The sequence below is a fragment of the Oxyura jamaicensis genome, chromosome Z (genome assembly GCF_011077185.1).
Source record: "Oxyura jamaicensis isolate SHBP4307 breed ruddy duck chromosome Z, BPBGC_Ojam_1.0, whole genome shotgun sequence".
Classification (NCBI taxonomy): Eukaryota; Metazoa; Chordata; class Aves; order Anseriformes; family Anatidae; genus Oxyura; species Oxyura jamaicensis.
Window position 1 is genome coordinate 48,399,361 of NC_048926.1, and position 7,748 is coordinate 48,407,108.

The following is a 7,748-nucleotide window of genomic DNA, read 5'->3' on the forward strand; positions in this document are numbered from 1 at the left end:
AGCTCAAATTCAAATACCCAGTTATGCCTGAGCATTGTTGGGTAACATTTTCGTTATGCTCTAATGCTACTGAGTTTTGTTTTTATCTGAGAAAGCCATGCACCGTAAAGTTCAGGTAGCTGAAAATGGGCGGTGAACATAAAAGTTGCAAGGAAAATAAAGATATTCAGTCTATTCAGATCTCGTTTTATAGTGGTACATGGTACAATCAGAAAGAGAAAAGTTGTATTTGAACTGAATTAGAGAAAAAAAAAATCAAAGGATTCTTAGCAACGAGAACAGGCAAGGTGGAACTGGAAATCCAGTAGTTTCAGAATTTTTAGATTACCCTGGAAAATAATGAAAACATATATTCTTATGCTTTGGTGATACAGTTATAGCTTAAGAGACTTTTTCCAACTGTAGTGTCTGTGAATCATTGTCTGAAATCAAAGCAAGGAAAAACTTTAAAAAAAAAAAAAATGATTATCTGGTCAAAGGAATTAAAAAGTCTTTTTCTTAAGAATTACTTTTTCCAAAAGAAGTTTATATATATATATATATATATATATATATTACGACTATAGCCTAGCTAACAAGTTTCAAGAACTCATTTGTAGGACTCTACAGCTTTTTTCAGATTATAAACGTGAAGTAACACTTGTCTTACAGCTTTCAAATGTGTAACTGCTTTTTTATTTTTATTTTTTTTCTGTTTATCTGTATGGTAGAACTAAATCAAGTTCCTAGTTAGATCTATATGCAAATTTTGATCTAATGAGATAAAGTTCTTTCAAGAGGCAATTGGGTCTTCTTAACAATATAATCCTTAGTGCTATGCAATAAAATAATAGTAGTAATAATTTGACATTTCAAAAAGGAATTGATGAGGTGATAAAGTCTTTAATTAGGTAGGAATCGGATACAGGTCAAGCTGTGATAGCAACTGTAAAAGATGATGGAAATAATTTATAAGTGAAATAATCCCTTCCAAAAGTACAATAATAATAGACACATATTTCTTAAATAGAACCATAATTCAAAAAGCACTCAGGGAGCAGAGATAGCTAAACCATTACCTGACATTTTCATGTATTATTAGGGAACACTAAGTTTTCAATAGTGGCTGAAGTCAGACCCATAGTAAATCACAAAGGCTATATAAGTATTTTTCCATGTTGCAAAAAGAAAACATCATCCAATTATATAAAAATTAATTCTTCAAGCTTTTATATGTAACTGTACTGATAAGCTTCAATAAATAAAAGATTTGATGAAATGGAGAAGGGGAGAGGAATAAAAATAAAAACGTTATCATCTAATGAAAACCAGACTGGAAATCATAATGCAACTGTTTTACCACTTCTTAGTAAGGAGTGGGAAAATGACTCCCATGTACCCATGATATCTGCAGCATATCCACTCTATTGTATTGTCGGTGATGTTCAGTCCACATATAGATGAGCCTAGGGTGTTTCAGACCTCTGTAAGTGGGGAAAGAAAGAACACATGGTTTGCACAGCTATAGAGAAGCACACGAATTCCTTGACATTCATCTAAGCATTGATTCTTTGACAGTACTCATAGAACAGCAATCTGATCAGCAATGTTCCTAAGCACATTGCAAATATTGATTGATTTTTACATGCAATGATTTCTATAGCAGAAAAGCTTTGTTAAGTAGGTGAGCAACTGGGGCTATTAGAGATTACAGAACTGCACAAAAGTTGGGCTATCAGAGCTTCAAGGGGTATTTATCCCGTTTCCCAGAAAAATAACAGCCTGACAGATCCTTTACAATGGTCGTCTTAAAAATTTGCAGCAATGGAGACTTCACAGGCTTCACAAGTGATCTACTCAAGTGCTTTTCAACCCTTCCTGTGAGTTTTCCTGAATATCCAGACCTATTTTTTCTTGCTGTTGCTTAAGCCTCTTCTCATCCCTTCTGAATAGATAATTATAATAAATAATTATGTTATTCTTTGCAGGACCACTTTATGTACTTGAGGATCCTTATCTGTTCCCTTCCTTAATCTTATGTTATTTTAGGCTAATCAACCTAATTTTCCCAGTCCTTCCTGTAGGTACTGCATTTGATGAGCTTCTTGTTGTCCTATTCTAGATTCTGTGCCATTCTCTGACTTTTGGTTACTGTTGTTCTTGAAGATGGTGTACAAAATTGAAAACAACCAAAGCCTTCGTAAGGCAGAATTTTTGTGAGTGTCCTGTAAGCTGTGTTCCTGTTTAGATGTCCCAGCATACTTTTTTTTTTTTTTTTTTTTTTTTTTTTTTTTTTTTTTTTTTTCCAACAGCGTTAACTTGTTAACCATGATTGGCTTGTGCAAGTTACAAGTCTCCCCTGTGGAGGCCTGTCATGAGCCAGTCACTGCTCATCTTGTAATTGTACAATTGAACATGTTGAACATTCTTGCCTAAATACAGAATCTTGCATTTACTGTTGAGTATTATCTGTTTGCTTCCAGATCATTTCTCCAATTTTGCTAGCATCATTTTAAAACTTAAATCAGTCATCCACTTTAAAGACAGTCCCTTTGAGCTTCAAATTGTCTACAAATTTAACATTTTTATAACTTTAATGGAAATATATAACAGATGAAATGAGGCCCAGGCTCCTGAAATATCTCACTTGGTCTAGCTTTTTTTTACCAGTAAAAATATTCAACTCACCACAAAATATCATCATACTACTGTTTTTGCATCCCCATTTTAGTAATTTCATGTTGATCACATTTCCCTAGCCTACTGTGCATCTGTCACACGAGACCCTTACAGTAGTCAATATATATAACATATATTTCTTCTTCCCTATACCAAGGCCTGCTCTCATGTGAGGAAGTAAGATAGCTTAGGGCGCTCATAGTGAATTCCTGTTTATTGACATTTCTTCACTAACTTTTGAACATTTACAAACAGCTTCTTTATTTATTCCAGAATTTTCCAATAAAGCAGATCCAAAATTTTTCACATTTCCACCTCCCATTTTTGAAAGAAGCATATATATATATAAACTGTATACATGTTATAATATATTTTTGTTGTTGTTGTTCCCAGAGCATCATCCTAGATGTCACAGATAACTACTACAAATTCTGAGATAGCTTTGGATGATTGTATAAGCTTGAATTTCACAAAACAATTTGTAAGAAAATTAAAAGTCTTTGGTCTCTGACAATTTGAATGTATCCAGCTCAGTGAAGTGTTCTTATTCTGTCTGGCCACATGTTAATATTAACGTTTTTAGACAATGGTATTCCAAAGACATTAAACCCTTTAACTTTCTCCACTTTACCTATCATTAGCTCCTCCTCTCTCTCCTGTAACAGAAGAGCAATTCTCTTCTCCTTATACTGGTGAAGTGTGTATGCACTTCTGGTTTCTGTTGATATATACTTAATTTTCTTCCTCAGACCTTCACATGTGCTTACATAACTGAACTTAGTTTCCACTTTCCATATGCTTTACTTATGCCTGATGCCAGTGAAACCCATCATTAAGCAAATTGCTCCTTTCCTACATTCCCCATCTTCCACTTTGTGTCCTTAGTATCATGGATTTGTCAGTTTATCATAACCTTTTACATCTCTGACTTTTCATTCTGATTGCTGAAAGAAAATCAGAGGTGCTTTCATTTTACTTCATCTCTTTTTAAAAGTGATCAACCTTGTCATTTCACTGCATCCACTTTACTTGGCACTCAGATTTCTCAAACTCATTGGCTGGAATCAAATTTTAAAATGTTCTTTCATTATTTGCATACTTTACACTCTGCTTCAGAAAAATTATTACCAACTCATTCCAAGAACTTGCTGAGCAGCCTTCACACCATTCTGTACCTTCCCTAAAGTCACATCAAATTTCTGCAGAATTTCGTTACTTCTCTTAACCACAAAACATTTCTTCTGTTAAAAAAATAAAATAAAATAAAATAAAATAAAATAAAATAAAATAAAATAAGAATGATCAGGTCACTCAAGTTCGTATATGCATTCCCTGACTTAATAGGCAACCCTTTGCAATTCGTTGGGAGAGTTAATACTAGAAAAATTCTACCCATGTTTGGAACTATTTCTGCTTGTTCCATACTTTTGTCAGCCCTTCAAGCCAGATGGTAAAGGAACTCAAGTAAGAGAGCTTTAGCCACGCCTTAAAGGCAGTGAGGTTGTTTGGGCTTGTTTCCTTCCTGTGACATTTTGGATACAAAAGGGAGAGTCCAGTGCAAAGTTTACCAAACAAAGCCCTGAGAGGTCTGTGCATATTATAGTCTTGGTAACAGCAGCATGAGACAGAACATTTGGTACATTGTACATTCTTAGGTTGGATCCACATACTTTAATAATGGCTAAGGAAACTAGACCAGTTGGTTTTGCTAGCAGCGTATGCCTTTCTTTGTAATTTACAAAGTGAGAATAATGAGATGATAAACCCTATGATTATTTTCTTGACCATACATCATGTTTTGTTCAGTAAGACATGACTTTAACCTAGGGTCTGAAAGACTAATCTGTGAGCAGAACCCTCTAATTAAAATGTACTCTTTTTTATAATGTACCCTTAATATTCCCTAAATCTTTAACGGACAATTGAAATGCCTTTTTACAATAATACAGGCTATTTTATCTAGTTTTATTTTTCTCTAGAAACATCTGTGAAACAGAAGGGATGAGACTTTCTCTTAAAAATTGTGGGAACACATAAAATATACAGTACACTTCCTGTTATAGAGGCCTATTTATTAGTCTAAATACTTGTGCAATATTTGGCAAATGATCAAAAATAGTTTCTCCTGATGTGTTTACAATGTACTAAATTAAAAGCAAAGCCCATTTTCAAGTGACATTTGTCATACAAACTGAAATGTTTCTCTCATGCTGCATGTGGTTATACTTTCTGCTTGACGGGATAAGCTCCAAATGTTGAGCACAAACTTTGCAGGAAGGTTCTTGTGAGAATTCAAGTTGCCATCTAGCAATTCTTCTTGTAAGAAGAACCAAAGGAGTCTTTTCCCCAGTGTAGGATTTTTTTTCTATGACTGCATGTTTACTTAACTTTCTGCCTGATGCTGTACTTAATCAGCTACACGGAGAGAAATTCTTTTGATTTCATTGCATATTCTGTTGCTCTTTACCCTGTTTTAATGTTCTTTCCCATAACCTTTGAGTGGTAAAATGCTCACAGACAAGAGCAGAAGAGCTCCCATTTCTCTAGTGAATGCTTCAGAAATGTACTAAGGCATAAATTTAGCAGAAGTTTTGAACACTGTCTTCTGCATCAAACTGTGAAAAAGTAGCTTGCAGTGCAACAGACATACACTGTAAGTGTTATAAAAATTACTCAGCACCATATGCAAAACATTTTCTTTTCAACTCAGGTTCAAAACCTGTTATACAAACCTGTTTATTAATTACCATTATTGCTTCCTAAGGGTATTTGACAAGTTCTGAAAGAAAACTGGGTCAGCTGGTAACAGCAGCTTTTGAATGTATTGCACTATTACATGTGTACTCAAAACCCATGCAACACATAACATGTTGCAGAGGAAAAATGTGCTTGGGTCATATTTCACATTATAAATAGATAGATAGGCAAACATATACACCGTGTCATTTCCAAGAAAAACACTTCATATTCCGGTAACCTGTGCCTCTTTTCATACCTCAGGTTCAGTAATGTCTTTGCTGAGTTGCAGACTATTCTTGGACTTTTAGACATCCTTGAATTGAAATAAAAAATATTGGGATCTACAGTTTTTTTCGTCCCTTTTCTTTACCTGAGTGATTTAATAACCATGAATGGTCCAAGCTGAAATTCAAATTAGGGAATCTGCTGCAGTTCAGGAAGAACCACCATTTGCCATGCACAAAAAACTGCCCTGTGTATATTTTAGCACCAGAGCTTCAGCTGACTCAGGGATATGTGGAAAGAGAGAAAGAGAGTGGGTAAAAAATAAAAATAAAAAATAATAAAAAAGGTTTAAGTGCAGTATTTTTTTAATTGTATTGTTTGGTGTCCCAGCCCTTTCCTACCTCTTTAAGGAGCACATTTTCTTACTGCTGTAAAGGCTTTAAGTGACAAATCTATTTTTTTTCCTGCAAAGAAACCATAAGCTTTTGGAGCAAAATATCTTCAGATATGGTAGTGAAAACATTTAACACAGCTGAAGCTGACAAACCAGGAAGATAATACTGAAAACCATATCCTGTAAAGAAAAACAAACAAACAAACAAAAAACAACAACAACCACCCTCCTGTAATAAATTAAAAACATGGCCTGAGCTATCAAGCCACAGTTACATAACTGAGAATACCCTGACTGTTGTTGTTTTGCTTTTTTATATTCTTCCAATTGCCAATGTCTGTTTTCCAATGCGCAAAAAGATTCTACCATTACAAAATGAGGTCCTCACTGGAGGCTGGATTCCATTTCCTACATGTCAAGTAAAAAAATGTTGCCAGAAAATGTATGCCAAATTAAAGGTACAGTAAGGTAGTAGAGCTGAGATTAACTCACTTCATAGGAGTCATGAAAAAAATGTATATGGCGGGCATCCTGTTTATACAAGAATGCACTAATTCAAACTAATTCAAACTATTCAAATAGGCAAAGTCCTACACCTGGGGAAGACAGCAAACCCAGGCACCAGTAAATGCTGGGGGTCACCCACCTGGAAAGCAGCTCTGCAGTAAAGGCTCCCATAGACCCTGATGGACACCAGTATGAACATGGCCAAGGAGAGTGTCCTGGCCACAAAGAAGGCTGACAGAAGGGCAGGCTGCAGTGGGCAAAGCATTGCCAGCAGGTCGAAGGCAGGTGATCCTTCCCCTCTCCTCAGCACTGCTGCTGAGGCCACCCCTGGAGGACTGTGTCCAGCTGTGGGCTCCCCTCTAGGAGGTAAACGTGGACATACTGGAGACAGTGCAGCAAAGGGCCACAGAGATGGCAAAGAGCCTGGAGTGCATCTCCCACAACGGAAACCCATGGGCCTGGGCCTGGTCTTTGAGGGCTTCCGTCTCCTCCCTTGAGCACCATGGTGCAGAAGTTCCCTGCAGACTGTGGTGAGGACCATGGTGATGCTGAAGAAAGGCACAGAGGGCCCAGAGATGCAGAAGGCTCAGCCCTGTGGGATGCTCTCTCCTTAGGACACTGAGCCCATGTGAGAGCACGTGCCCCCTCTGCAGAGCTCAGAGCAGGGCACGGGGCCCTCAAAGTGTGGGAAAGAGGTCCTCACAAGGGCTCAGTGTCCGAAGGAGAGAGCCCCCTAAGGAGGGGGACAGCCTGCATCACCATGGTCCTCACCACAGTCTGCAGGGAACTTCTGCTCCAGTGCCTGGAGCACCTCTCCCCCTCCTTCTTCACTGACCTGGTGGCTTCAGGGCTGTTTCTCGCTCCTCTTTCTCTCCCAGCTGCTGTGTGGCAGCAGGTTTTTTATTTTCCCTTTCTTAAATATGCTCTCACAGAGGCACAAGCAACAGCACTTACTGGCTCAGCTCTGGCCAGCAGCGAGGCCCTTATCTAACATGGGGCAGCTTCTAGATTCTTCTCACAGAAGCCACTCCTAAGGCTCCCAGCTACCAAAACCTTGCCATGCCTCTGTGCCTTGCTTCAGCTGCCATGGGCTCATTTGGGAAGCTTGGCTGCATTTCACCCTGCCAACGCTTTGCCTCCCTGGACTTCCCCATGTGTCCCTTCGCAGACTTGTGACCCTTATGCTCTGGGCTGGGCCTGCTCAGGTCTTGAAAACCTCCATGCT

General features: G+C 37.8%; 1 long non-coding RNA gene across 1 annotated transcript; it reads right to left on the reverse strand.

Annotated features, from left to right (window-relative positions):
* Positions 1 to 554: 554 nt before the first annotated feature.
* LOC118156265 lies at positions 555 to 2,145 on the reverse strand. The gene is made up of 2 exons (XR_004746207.1): positions 1,983 to 2,145; positions 555 to 1,463 (listed from the first exon to the last, which is right to left on the reverse strand). It is a non-coding gene; the product is annotated as an uncharacterized LOC118156265 (long non-coding RNA).
* Positions 2,146 to 7,748: the final 5,603 nt, after the last annotated feature.